Source organism: Triticum aestivum, chromosome 3B (genome assembly GCF_018294505.1).
Source record: "Triticum aestivum cultivar Chinese Spring chromosome 3B, IWGSC CS RefSeq v2.1, whole genome shotgun sequence".
Lineage (NCBI taxonomy): Eukaryota > Viridiplantae > Streptophyta > Magnoliopsida > Poales > Poaceae > Triticum > Triticum aestivum.
This window is the reverse complement of record NC_057801.1, coordinates 411531922-411546471: the sequence shown is the minus strand read 5'-3', so window position 1 is coordinate 411546471 and position 14550 is coordinate 411531922. Positions and strand designations below refer to the sequence as shown.

Sequence of the window (14550 nt, the reverse complement as noted above, 5' to 3'; positions counted from 1 at the left end):
ATTACTACCTCTTGCATTGATGGCAATCCTTATGTCGAACACCGCGATGAGATAGTAATCGTTGTAGCCGCATCGCTTTGTCGGTGGGTCCGCAATTGCTATCTTCTTCAATCTCATGTAGGCATCATACGTATTCAATCCCAGCCAGTCCGGAAGGCCGATCCTAATGGCGGAGAAGGGGTCTACGGGAACGGCCGCACTGATGTGGATGTTGTGCAAAATGATGGTGGTATCCGGCCGGAGGTATACAAGCCAATCTTCGTTGGCACCGACCCAGACCTATATATAAGATGGTGGGCAGCGGAGAAATTACGGGATGGAAATGAAATAACTAAGTACTACATGATCAAATGCCATGACTGACCTGCTCATCGGACAAAATCCAACTACCTCTCAACGTCGGCAACTCTAGCGGAGTCAACGTGCAACCATGGCCAGGGAGCGGTGGACTATTCGAAGGATTGTCCCATAGAAGAACCTTCTCCTCGAGGACGCATGGAAGACCAACAAGCATGGCCTTTTCCCAAGCCTGTTTAAGCACTGTCTTGGAAAAGTTGGTGCAGGAAGCACCAAGTCTTGCAGCGGTGAGGACGTCAGAGCGGCGTGCGATTTCTCCTAGAGGATCATCATCCAAGGTCTCCCAGCCCCAACGAGGAGAAGAATCGCCTGGCGAATCCATGGGAGCAGTGACGAACTGCCTTCTCTTCGGGGGGAAGGGAACTAGCGAGGAGGAGATAAGGGCGTAGTAACCGCAGGGTCTCGTCCCTTCCAACTGTAGCTCCTCGATCATTCCTTAGCGAAGGGGTGAGGCTATTATTTACTACGTACTCGTACGGTAGCAGTACTAGTACTACTTTCTCAACTAGTAGTGCGATGTACTGTACTTCTAGTATAGTGCACCAGTTTTGAACTCTTGAATCTCAGGGCCAAGGAGCTACAGTTGGAAGTGGAGGGTACTACTGTTCTCTAGAATCATTGATGTGCTATCAATGCAAGGAAAGTACACCTGTGTAATGGGTACTCTCGGTGCTCTATTCAAGCATGTAGCTGGCCTACTCAGTCGCTCCTCTCACGCACACACTAGCAGCCTGTTTATCAGCGACAGTTACTGTGGGGGTAGAACATTTGAGTTATTTGATACAGCGAGACTAGGCTTTTCGCTTCCATTTGTGGAGGTGTAATGGATCTCGTCGAACTTTGTTAGTAGTTCCTTCTTTATTAATGAGATGAGGCAAAGCTTTTGCCTCCGTTTAAAAAAAATCATGTCAAGAAGAATTTCTTTTATAGAGTAGATAATGGAGTGAAGTCCATGCGTGCAACGCCACAAGCTACAGAGTAGTAGAGTACTAGTAGCATTTTACGTACAGAGCCATATTACACAGTTCCCAATGTTGCGCCAGGCTTTTCCCGCTCCTCAGGCTTAATTGGGAGGCGCTAGTTTAAATATGCTACTAGCTGATGAGGAAGCTGCAAGCGAGGTACGGCTAGGGCGAGCACACGAGCGACGATGTGATGGGAAGGAAAACCCCCGTTCACGTGGCTAGGCTATCCAGTGCACCCAGATTGTGGTGTCGTACGTCTGTTCGACTTCAAAACTCAAACTACCCGTGTACAACATTGGCTCGAAGCGAAGATACTATTTAAAAAAAATGCCGCCGTGCGTTCGGCCGGGATCGAACCCACAAAACGAGGTATACACTCCCGCGACCACTAGTAGTACTCGTTGGAGTACAACGCAACCTAGAATCGCCTTTTGTCGCTAGTAGTACATTGTTCCTTACAAGAAACCACTAATAATGCCAAGAAACCACTAATAATGTCAAGAAACTACTACCACTTGCATACGTGGTAGACTTAAGATAAGACTACCTTATCAACCATTGTACATGCCCTTACCAACCAGCCCTACCAAGAAATGACTACTATACAAAGTGCCGTTATAGGCACGTTTAAACCCATCTCGCCCCTTAAGTCAACGCCTTCTATTCGACCGGCAAGTTAGGCATTATGACTTATGGGACCTACATGCCGGTCTGCACAAAAATCCCCGAGTGACCTCCTACCTCCGGCCCGTCCACCTAGTCAACCTCGGCCATGGGACGCAGCTACCGCCGCCGGCAGAAGGCGAGGTCAAAACCGTCGGCGGTGCGGAGCCCATCTTGCGGCAGCCCGGATGCCAACTCCGTCCGACGCTCGCGGACACTAGCTAGCCAAGATAGCTCTGTCCAGCTGCTTGTCTGCAAGGTTTGCTAGCTAGATTGGCACGGCGGCGCGGCGGCTTGCTCACGCGCGCTGTGCTACCAGCGCGGCGGCTTGCTCGCTCATGAGTCACGCTCGGGCCAGCCTGCCAACCCATGCGGAGGCCAGCGCGGCGTCCGACCCGTCCGGCGGAGCGGCGGCCAACTCTCTCATCACCGGAGCCACCGACGAACACACATCAGTACTGTTTGAAGTAATGTTCAGGAAAAATAATGATTTGAGGGGGAATAACAGGATAAAAGGTCTGATGTGGGTCCCTCATGTGAACGGTCAAACAAAATGTGTTGGTTTAAGCTGCCTCATCAGCATGGACGTGTGGGCCAACCCTGTCATAAACGGGTTTAAACGAGCCTAACCGGCACTAGGTAGTAGTTTTTGGCGTGGATTAAGAAATTTTGGGTATGTTTTTGCTATTTTTTGTACAATAATTTCTTCCTAGGGCTGGTTGAAAGTGGTAGTTTTTTGTTAAATACTCTACATATTGCAAGTAGGAGTGAAAGTTAAACTTTGGAAGCCAATAAGCAAGCTAGTTACATAGTGCATATGTGTACGTGATTGAAAGTAAATATCAATCTTGATGAAAAACTCGAAACTATGGAAATACTAGGATTTTTTTTGCATGGTTGGAAATACAAGCAATGTTCATGTGCGTTGCAACGGATCATAATTAGAATAATACTTATTCACAAACTTGATACAAAACACTCTAATTTTGATATACATATATCACTAGAGATATATTATGTTTCAACCAGAATATATTCCTTGGGCTGTTTTGGTGTGGTGAGGGAGGGATGTGGTTTGTTTTAAGATACTAATTATGGGTTTTCTGCAAATTGGTAGAGAAGTGGGATGTTGGTGAGAAAGGCAACAACTTACCTCACAGTCGCTAGATGTATATCTAATGGTCAGAAATGATGGATGGCAGACACACCATCATCACCAACTTAGTCTTCTGTAGGAGTACTAGCAAGATGTCTGTGCATTGCACGGAACATCAAGATGCATTTTTTTTATAAAACACTTGTTGTGATTGACCCATGCGGGAGTAATCCCATATGTAAAAACTAATGATATCTCGAGAAATAGGAGATAAGGTGAAGAGGAGTGGGGCGTGGTGGTGATTGGTGGTTGGACTGAGTGGAGGCATGGGGATGGACGACACCGGAAGCGGCCACCAGGCCAGTTTGTTCTAGAGGCTTCCTTTTTTAATTGCTCAACAATGAGGTTGTTGAAGATAAGGATGAACGAGGGAAGGCCTTGTCTGCAAATGTGGAGAGAGGTGTAGGTATCTTTTAGTTTAACTAGCAGGTGCACCCGCGCATTTGCGCGGCTAGCTTTTGATATATTTATATTGGGTATTTAATTTTTCTATAATAAATTCCTCTATATGCATTTTTTAGCTTCATACATTTTTTCGTATTTCACGTATTTCCATAGATTTATTACTTTCCTTTATTGGTTTGGTTCTATGAGGTTTATAGTACATTGTACAATCAAAATGTCACTTTGGTTGAGGGTGCATTGGAGCACTATATTTTGAATAGTGCCAAAATGATGTTTTGAAGTTTCAAAATTTTCCAAAAACAATTCCATATTTTCATATGGATGTATGTTAATTATGTGCAAATTCTGATGATGAAATAAGTAACATGTGAGTTATGCACAAATGATAAAATCATGATTTTGGAAAGATGAATAGTGCATGCATTATTCACTATTTAGAGATCGTCATTTTGTCATTTTTGCATAACTCACATGTTTGCTTATTTCATCACCAAACTTTACACATGTGTAATATCCATCCATATGATCATGGGGAATTCTTTTAGGGTTTTTTTGAATTTTTAAATGTGATTCCAGAACTATTTAAAATAAAGTCCTTCAATGCACCCATGTTCCAAAAATCCACTCTCATTATACAATGTTTATATACTCCCTCCTTCCATCTATATAGGGCCTAATGCGTTTTTAAGACATCCTTTGACTATTGACAAGATTAATAATACATGACATGCATAATGTGAAAATTATATCATTGAAAACTCCTTTCACATACGAATTTGACAATGTACTTTGTGTAAGTTGCATGTCATATATTATTGCTCTAATATTTGGTCAAAGCTAGCCTTGAAAAACGTATTAGGCCCTATATAGATGGAAGGAGGGAGTATAAGAATCATTCATAACAAATTATTTTTTCTTTCGTGTAGTTGAAGGTATTTCATTTGTGTTTTTGCGAAATTAATTTTTTCTAACTTATTTTTTCACTATATGATTTGTATCCATTTAATCAAACTCTTTTGAAGAAACATGCCTTTGGATGGCTACGTGTGTGTATATTTTTCATTTAGAAAATGAATGTTACATTATTGTGTGAGTTACCATTGGTCTAACATTTCACCTTCTCTGCAACTACTGTTTTTATCTTCCTTTGGTTACCATAGTAAAAAGCAGGAATAAAAAAACTATCATTTTACCCAAATCACGGAGACAACCAAAATCCCCTTTCTCTACCGTTCTCTCTACCGCTGTGGTTTGGATAGGCGCGGCCATGGGTTAGGCAAGGGAGAGCACTGGAGAACGCGGCAATCTACTGGACCTCGTCATGTACGGCAGCTAGCTGTTGTGGCGACGGGTCTGGAGGTTGGTGGCGCGGAGGAGGCGGTGACGCATCTGACGGAGGGCACACTGGTTCGCTGAGTTCCCGGATGAACTCGTGCATGCTGATCTTCCAAGCCGGTTGTACCAAATCGAGTGGGCTGCAAGTGCGTTGTCTTGGAGGCCATTCCTGACCGAGGCATGGTCCGCGCGGTCAAGCTACTGCTGTTGCGCCGGTCACCAGGGAGACCGCATCTTGCGTCGCTAATCTGGAAACGCAGATGCCGGTCGCCGGGGAGGTCACGGGTGCGGGGACAGAGAACTTTGGCGTCGCGTTGAAAGGCATGTTGTTACTTTTTCGTCCCAGGCTAAGGAAGAGCAACAGGTATGATTCTCTTTGTAAACTCCCACATCATTTGTTCTTCATAAGGTGATTTACTTATAGTTTGTTAAAGTAAATTAAAAGATTTGGTTTCTTTGACCCCTTACTTATTGACTTGCTTTTGAACTGAATGAAGTAATATTTGACTGAAGACCGGCTTGTGTGGTTGATGTGCTATATTTCTGTGCGATACAGTGTGTTAATTACTGTTCCTTGATGTGCTTGAGATGCAAAGTTTTCCTCAAATATGACTGAAAGTGTTGATGTAGTGCTGGACGTGGTAACTATCTAAAGGCTTAGCCGTTCGCAGTTTTTTTTTTTGAAATAACCATTTGCAGACTATTTAATAGCACAACAGAATGGAATTTGTATCTCTCGTTGATACTGAGTAGAAATCGTATTCTTATCGATTAAGGTATTAGAAAAAGGAAACTGAACCAACTCTGCGTAAACCATGTATATCAATTCTAATGGGATGGTATAGGCCCTAGGGTCGTGATGCTGGACCATTTTTGTCACCTAGAAAACTACCGGTTTGTATCATTTTTCTCAAGTGAAACATCCTGTACATGTGACCTACATATAACACTAACGGGCTATTGGCTAGGTCTTGTCGCCGGCGAACTTCAATCTCGTTGCCGGCAACCACACAATTGATCCACGATGAACCACCGCTCCTCTTCTCTATTTTGTTTGTCTCCTTGATCCAGGATGTAGATTGAGGCGCTACTGCAGTTGCAGCGCGGACTACTTGGCGCGGTGGTTCTCATGTGAGCTGAGCTAGAGTAGGAGACATGGATTAATCCCTTCATATTCTCTCATCATTTTCTCCATTCTCCTTGCTTCCTTTGATTTGCACGATGAGTATTCTCCGTTGCACATTCTTAGACCTTCCTTGTGAAACATTCATGCTAACTACATATATTGCTTATGTAGGATGATTATTATCATGGGAATGAAGCTGAAAAAATCATTGTTGATATTGTGTGAGAAAATCTTAAGCGCATCAAGTAGAAATCTTAATTCGTAACAAATTATTAGTGCGGTCATGGTTTTCTATGTACATATCATCAAATTATATTTTTTTCATCAACTTACATTTCAAGTGAAGTGGATTTCAATTATTACCCGATTTTTACTAGCTATCTTTGGTATGTATGTGAAGTTTAAGATGCATTATGTTATATTATATATACAACTTCAGTAGAAGATTTCAAATGCCCGTGGCAACGCACGGCCATTCTACTAGATACAGACTCTCTCAATTGTGTAGATAGGTCATCAAGTAACGGTTAGCAGTTCATGCTTCTGCTTCACCTTTTAGTTAATTATCCGCTTTTAAGTATTTGTTGCCGAAGTGAGCATCAAATTGCAGGAATTTTGTAATTCATCAGTAGAATTATCCGCTTCATTCGCTTTTGTTATAACGCACTGGCATTTTGTAACATCTTGCCGAAGTGAGCATTTTATAGAGATTATCCGATTTTAAGTATTTTATTTAATGTGTCTATCTCCGGTTGTGATCCTAGAAGGCAGTAAATGTGCACTTGTGTTTTGCTAATGCAACAGAGTATCTATGAGATTAGTAATTCTCTGTATAACATGGAAATTCTTCACAACTGTAATTTTGAATGAAGCTATTTTCTGATATTTGAATCTTGCCAAAAATGAACATGAGTGATATAACCCATATAACAAAACAGATGAGAGTTCTCTTTGCAAGTTGCACCGCAAAGATTGCTTTTTAGTGAAGTTATCCTTGGCGGTGTACAACTTAGAACTTGATTGATACTTTTCATTTTACATTGATGTGCTCTCCAGTGAGAACATTTTTTTGACTGAACGTGTTTCATTAGATATGCCCTTTTATTTTGTGGGAAGTTGTTCAGACTTTTATCTGATTATTTATTTCAGTTGTGTAAAAATGGAGTATGAGTAATGCTTGGTTCCATGCAGGACGAAGGGAGGAAGACAAGAAAATTATGACAATTTAGTTCATGGTCTAGGAGCAAGGAAAGTACACATCCATCTTTGTGATATTGATAGGCATAATACTACATACAGACTCTCTCAATTGTGTAGATAGGTCATCAAGTAACGGTTAGCAGTTCATGCTTCTGCTTCACCTTTTAGTTAATTATCCGCTTTTAAGTATTTGTTGTTGAAGTGAGCATCAAATTGCAGGAATTTTGTAATTCATCAGTAGAATTATCCGCTTCATTCGCTTTTGTTATAACGACAGGCATTTTGTAACATCTTGCCGAAGTGCGCATTTTGTAGAGATTATCCGTTTTTAAGTATTTTATTTAATGTGTCAATCTCCGGTTGTAATCCTAGAAGGCAGTAAATGTGCACTTGTGTTTTGCTAATGCAACAGAGTATCTATGAGATTAGTAATTATCTGTATAACATGGAAATTCTTCAGAACTGTAATTTTGAATGAAGCTATTTTCTGATATTTGAATCTTGCCAAAAATGAACATGAGTGATATAACCCATATAACAAAACAGATGATAGTTGTCTTTGCAAGTTGCACTGCAAAGATTGCTTTTTAGTGAAGTTATCCTTGGCGGTGTTAGATAAGTATTAACGTGACTGTTTACTTGGTTAAGATTACATTCACGTTATTTCTTCTAACCTTTTAATCTCTATACACAGCTAGCTACAGCTTGGGACAACTGCTAGAAGAATGAACGGATGATTCCTCTACAGCAACGCCCGAGGTCAGGTTCTATGCGAGTGCAGCAGTGCTGGCGGTGTCGGCCATGGTTGTAGCATGTGCACTTGCCGAGGGTCGATGAGGCTTTGATGATGGCGCTAGCAAAGAAGGCATGGAGCAAATGGAGACGGGGTTCCTTTGTGACAACGTATGGGAGGCTGATGGGTTCCCTTGGAAGTTGGAACAATGCGATGTTGCCGAGACAGCACACTGGGTTCCAATTCCAGTTGGACGAATAGTATGTACGTGATTCATTCACTCTTTTGATCATTCCTTATTGCACGTACTGCAGTTGGAGGATATACCAATATAATGGATGGATCTACTAAATATTAACATGCCAAGTACGACAGTACATGCCAACTAACTGAGCTATATATGGTGTGACACTGACGATCTACGCGCTTCCTCCCTAAGTGTTGTTTGCTGACTGCCGGGCCTTCCATGGGATGTTGTGCGCAGATAATTTTGTGGGAAGTCTTACCGTCCCTATTTCATAGAAAAAAATCCAGGTATGTTATTTTCTGTATTTTCAAAAAAATGACAATGATAGGAAGCTTAGAAGTCGTGTGTCATGCTTTGGAAATAAAACTTACAACCCCCATAGTCCAGAATTGTACTGAACTTTGCGTGTCATGTATTTATAACCGCATTTGTTTCTCAAGCTTTAGTTATTAAACTTTTCTCTAAAATTGTAGAGTTCCAGTTCTGAATACTAAACTTTGCTTTGCATGTGTTAATCTTAAAAAAACACAAATTTGAGAAATATCAAATGGAAGTTCACAACTAATAGAAAAGTTTAGCTCTTACAAGATGGTAGGGATTTCAAAAGTTTTAGCTTCATCTTTTGTTATTACACCATATGTTATGTCAGTGAATTGAGTTATATAATGAGCATGGTCTTATCTGTTCAGGTTGCTGAGTTTTGGCCTTAAGGTGCAGCATTGATAAGGAAATTATGCATCTTTTGAGGTTACTGATATTTAACCATCTCATGTCTATCAATAGTGCATACATTATGGTTGATAAAAATATCTTGCCATGTCAAATGCATAATGTTGTAATTCCTCCATTCCATAATGTAGTGCACCCACGCTTTTTGAGATAAAGTTTGACCATAAATTTAACTAACATGGTTAAATTTATGGTCAAACTTAAATCTCGAAAAGCGCTGACGCACTACATTACGGAATGGAGGGAGTATATGATAAGTTTGGGTGTAGCTCTGTGTTAGTGCCAGTTGCTTATTATGCGCTTAACCTATTGTATCTTTTTACCACACAGATTAATTAATTCAACCTGAGGATAGACATCCTCACTTCAGTTTAAAATAATCCAGAAGAAGTGTGATTTCTATTCCATATTCATTGACTTTTCTAAGACCTATTAGTAAATTCATTAGCTTCTTTAATCCAGTGATTCTGGGTAAACCGGCGAAGAATATGAATATTACGTATGTATATTACCCCTTCTTCTATCATTTTTATTATTTTCAGAATATTCATAATGAATGTTTTGAATGGGTTATATATAACGACACTGAATGAGGGTCTAGAGGCTAAATTATTGTTCATCAATTTCGAAATTGCCCGGGTTGTATAAGGAACCATGCTGGGTAAGTTTACATCCTAATACTATGCAATATTAAATGACCCATCACCTAATAAATACATCAGATGTGGTATTTTATATATATGACTAGAGAGTTATGTCCCAGACAAATAGTGAAACAGAATGCGTGCATCATTTATATTGGCAGAAAAATGCAGAGCATTTCATTTGGCATAGAAAAAGTCAACAACAAGTTGGGGATTCTTCTTACTGAAAAATAGAAATAAAAGCAAGTTTGGGATTCTTCTTTCTGAAAAATAAAAATAAAAGCAAGTTGGGGAGAGAGAGGGTCAAATGGTTTCATGTGGTTCCAGTAGTCGCCCGGACTGATGGAATTAGGGTTTTCGGGTATAGGCATCGTAGTGGCGGTGACGTCCACACTGATCTTTTCGTGAACTTTTGCTGACGATAATCTTGGAAAATCAATATTTTTTAGATTTTTAAATTCGTAAATTATGATATATACATGGTTGCAATTCTCGTTATTTTGATACCCATTATTTGGTCCCACACCTGAATAGATGAGCGGGGGGTTGCATGTATGGACCTACTAAATATGAAATTCTAAATTGCCTTTGGAAAATATGTATGCCAAATTTATAATATTGGGTGTTCGAAGAACCTCTATTATATTATAAGGGTGTCAATTTTTGGTTCCCATTGGAACGCATGGGCGCTCTACTAGAAAATGTGACAAATTACGTTTCATTAGAGATGGCTTTGCAGCGAATTGCATAAACGAGGAGTTCATAATTTTTTCATCAAGTTGTACAATTTTTTTGTTAGGATAGAAGGGTAAATGCATTGGTTGGTTGTTTCAAGAGTTAATAACGAACACGGTGGTGTATCTATTGCATGCCCAACGGTTGATATTGTATTTTGTTTCATGGTAATGCACGATATTCAATAGTATGATACAATGTGGCAATGACTCAGGAGAGATCAGATCTGCCTTCTTGGCTCGGGGGTGGGGGGTGTCATGAGCGGCGCATGCCTTCTCCCCCTTTATAGCAGTGGCGGATCGACACGAGCCCGAGTGGAGGGGATCAGGGCGGAGAGCGGGGCGGTTGGCAGGGGACCTTTTGGCGGTCCATGGGGAAGTATGGTGTGAAAGAGAGAGGGTGCCACACCGAAGGTGAGGTGGGCGTCATCCGGTTTTAAAGGAGAGGGCTCCAGCGAGAACTATTTCACTATGACGGAAAAGTGGGGGAGGGGCAACAGGAAAAGAGAAGGGTGGGTTGTGTGGTGGTTTTTTTGTTGGGCCCCATGTTGGAGATTACATGAAGAATAGTTAGGACACCCGCATTTCTCCCCCACATATGGGCTGGATTTGGGGGAGTTTGAACTGAGAACGTTGAATTTTGGGGAGCCTATTGGGTGCTCGTTTGATGTCGAACATGCTTGGACGTATGAGGGAGAAATGAACTTTGACCTTGAGCCTTAATCAGTTGTTTGATACATTTGTATGCAATTTAGCCCGTAGCAACGCACGGGCATTTTACTAGTTGTAGTAGTATATTTCTTTTTACATGGATGCGTATATGATGATGAGTCCTGGCTTGCATTGTAGTAGTATACTTCTTTTTGACCTGCGTATATGTTTCAGGAGTAGTAGGATAGGGTTCCATATCTGATTCCGATTGTAACTAAAAAAGGATTGTTTATTCTTGTACATGCATGTGTGCATGTGTGGTCGTGCATGACTTGTCATCCTCATATCATCACATCCGAATCACATCGTTTTCCTATTGCAATAGTTTTTTTATTCTATATTATGCGTCAACGTGACAACATAAGAGTTCAATATCGCCGGTACATATATTTTTACGTGACAACATAAGAGTTCAATATCGCCGGTACATATATTTTTACATGTTACGTAAGAAACTTTAAATTTGAGCCATTGTTATTCTAATCGAACGGTGTAAATAAGATTAGTGTATGTGGACGAACGTGATGGCTTGTTTGACTCTTGTCTTAATTATATAATAGATAGATTTCCATCCTTCAGATATAGATCGGACGGTCTATATTGCAAGACGGCACGCGTACCATCATCACCAACTCGGTTTTTTATAAGAGAAGAAATATAAGTATGGAGATACAAACGTATTACCGATACTTGTTTCCATAAACTAAGATCTACATTCTATTCAACGCTCAGCATGTGGGGCCTTAGCACAATGACCTCTCGACTGTGTAAAACAAAGGTTTTCCCGTCGCCGATAAGGAGGGGGTGACGGCGGCGCGCTTTCGGCTTGCTCTAGTCCTAGTAGTCATACTAGCTGGTCTACGCACGTGTAGATTTATTCTTTTTCACGTCTCGTGTTTGCCGTACTGCCACGACTGTTGATGAATAGACGGTAAGTTATTCACGGGGAAACCCTTGTTGAGCGTTTTTGCGAGAGAGAGAGACTGTGTGTGTGTGTGTGTGTGTGTGTGATATGTCTAGAGACTGAGGCAATGATAAGAGATTTTTTGTGTCTATGTGTGTGGAGGATAGAGAGGGACATATAAATGGGGCTTTGTGTTATGTAACGTGGAGACACATAGACATAATCAGAGAGTGAGTGTGTGAGATACACATGCGGACATGGGGAGAGATGAGGATCCAGATAAATGGGTGTTTGTGCGTGTCTGTGTGTGTTTGTGCGCGCGTTTGTGTGTGAGAGGGAGTGTGTGTATGTGGAGTAGAGAAACCACTAATGATGTAAACCTAGTATAAGGGAAGGGGGAATGGTGTGACATGTGTAGTAGCGGGATAGCATGGGTGCGGGCGAGGCGAGCAAACTATTTGGAAGAGACATCGAGTGTGTGTGGGAGAGGGGTGTGAGAGCGAGAGAGAGAGAGAGAGAGAGAGAGAGAGAGAGAGAGCTAGTGACGGAGAGAGAGGGGGAGAGAGGGGGGAGAGAGGGGTCGTTTGTGTCCATAAATGGCGTATAGATAGGGAGACAATGTTGATGTTGTTCGAAATTGGCCTATGTACGGAGACGCAAGGAAAGCGAGTCATCGTGTGTGTGATAGGGACTTCATGAGAGATCTAGAATAGATGGTGTAGAGAACAACATGCGAGATTGAGAACGATGATACATTAGGGAGCTATGAAAAGAGTCATGGCATATATGTATACAGGGAAGGAGCTAGGGCGGGTCCGCATGTGGGAGAGATAGAAAGAGGAGAGTGATGCACAAGGAGACAAAGTGTGCTTGTTTGCAGTGGGGGTGGTGTGTGAGGTGAGTGTGCGAGAACCACATAACTAGGGAGATAGATGTCTGGAGGCGACGTTTTGTGTGTATGGGAAAGATACACTTTACATAGTGCGTGTGCTTGGGAAAGAGAGATGTCGGGAGACCTAGAGAGTGGGGGAAGAGATGTGTGCATGCCTGAGAGATAAAGTGATAGAGACCTATATTGGGGTCCGGACTTCAGAAGAGAGAGGGGTGTTAATGTGCGCGTGTGTTCATGTCTGGGGGAGAGAACGACTTGTGTGTGGGGGGCGACAGGGGTGGTTGGCTTCAGATAAAGAGTGAGGTGTCTATATTTGAGGGACTTTAGCGTAATTGAGAATTGAGATATATATGGTAAATAGTGTGTGCACTCATGGTTGATCAATTTGTTTCACAGTTTGGACTATGAGATAACGATACTATTGAACATGCGTGATATATCTTGATGTATCAGAATTACAAACCTAAGATTGAAATTTTCATTTGACTCCATCATTAGCTTTTGTAAATCATTTAAACGGAGGTACATTTTTTAAGCCGGGATTTCGTGATTTCAAATTCATATATCAAATCTAGAAATATACACATACGAGCATGTTCAAACTTTATAATCATCCACTTTATTCATACACATACACATTTTTACTTTTGTCATCATACTTAGGATAAACACATTTGGAATTTCATTTGAATTGGACCGTATGATGGTATTTGCTTGTACTAGCTCAATGGTCCATATTTGAATTGAATGGACAATCTAAGTTTCGAGTTGGAGACATTGATTTTCAAAACTTGCACTTTTTTTGCGTGCAAAACAAACAAATTCTCGGCCATAATATCATAGTCGACCGTACAAGAGCAGACCACTTAAAATTTTAGGCGCCAAAAGCTTTCAAACTTCCCGCTCACATCGAAATATATCGCGCCCGAAAGTTTAGCCCTGCGATATTCCTGTTTACCCTGCCACATGAATAGAAAAGGGTTGCTTTGGTAACTTCATTGTTTTTCCCTCTTTGCCCCCAACATTCTTCCCCAGAGCCCCTCCCCTTTCCCTCCCCCCAACCACGGCAAGCCGCCGAATCTAGTCCTCCGCCGCAGCGGTGGACCTCACACCTCGCCGGGAACCCCCAACTGCCAACTCACCACTTCACCGGAGCCGCTTCAGCGACTGGCTTGTCACCGCTCCAGATCTCCTTGACCGCCATCATGGTCCACCGCACTGGATCTGCTTAACTGGCACCCTCGTCCACCACAATGTAGGCCCTTCACTGACTCCCTCGTCCGCCCCATCGTTGGCCCTTCATACAAGCCCTCATCCGCCGCAACAGATCCGCCTCACCAAAAGCACTGTACACCGCACCCGCCGAAGCCTTCGTCCACTGCACCGGACCCGCTCCACGGATGCCATATTCAACTCCACCGGCCCTGCTTTACCGATGTCGTAGCCTCATCAGGTTATTTGGATTTGTACTCGTTTGACTTTTCTCTTCTTTATCGTGCAACTGTTCACTTACCACAGATGAGCTTTCTTGTATGTCGACAGGCGCCGCAACCGAAGCACCGGAGCCGCTTCAGCGACGGCGACAGCCGGCCCAAACTCAACCGCAACACGAGCACCATCGATGATCCTTAGCTATCAAGTATGACAACGATACCCATATGACGTCGAGAATCAGGTACTATTATCCAATGTCCGGCGCCTACGTTCACTTTCATAGCATAAGCACCGCACCTTTGAATTTCTTCAGGG

The 14550-nt window shown here is 42.0% G+C and overlaps 1 long non-coding RNA gene across 2 annotated transcripts; it reads left to right on the top strand.

Moving 5' to 3' along the window:
• Positions 1 to 4754: 4754 nt before the first annotated feature.
• Positions 4755 to 11614, top strand: LOC123070112 (uncharacterized). Of its 2 annotated transcripts, XR_006433390.1 has the most exons (4): positions 4755 to 5245; positions 7199 to 8474; positions 8877 to 8934; positions 10510 to 11604. It is a non-coding gene; the product is annotated as an uncharacterized lncRNA (long non-coding RNA). The 2 variants fall into 2 exon arrangements; XR_006433389.1 differs by having other exon boundaries at positions 4756 to 5245; positions 8877 to 11614.
• Positions 11615 to 14550: the final 2936 nt, after the last annotated feature.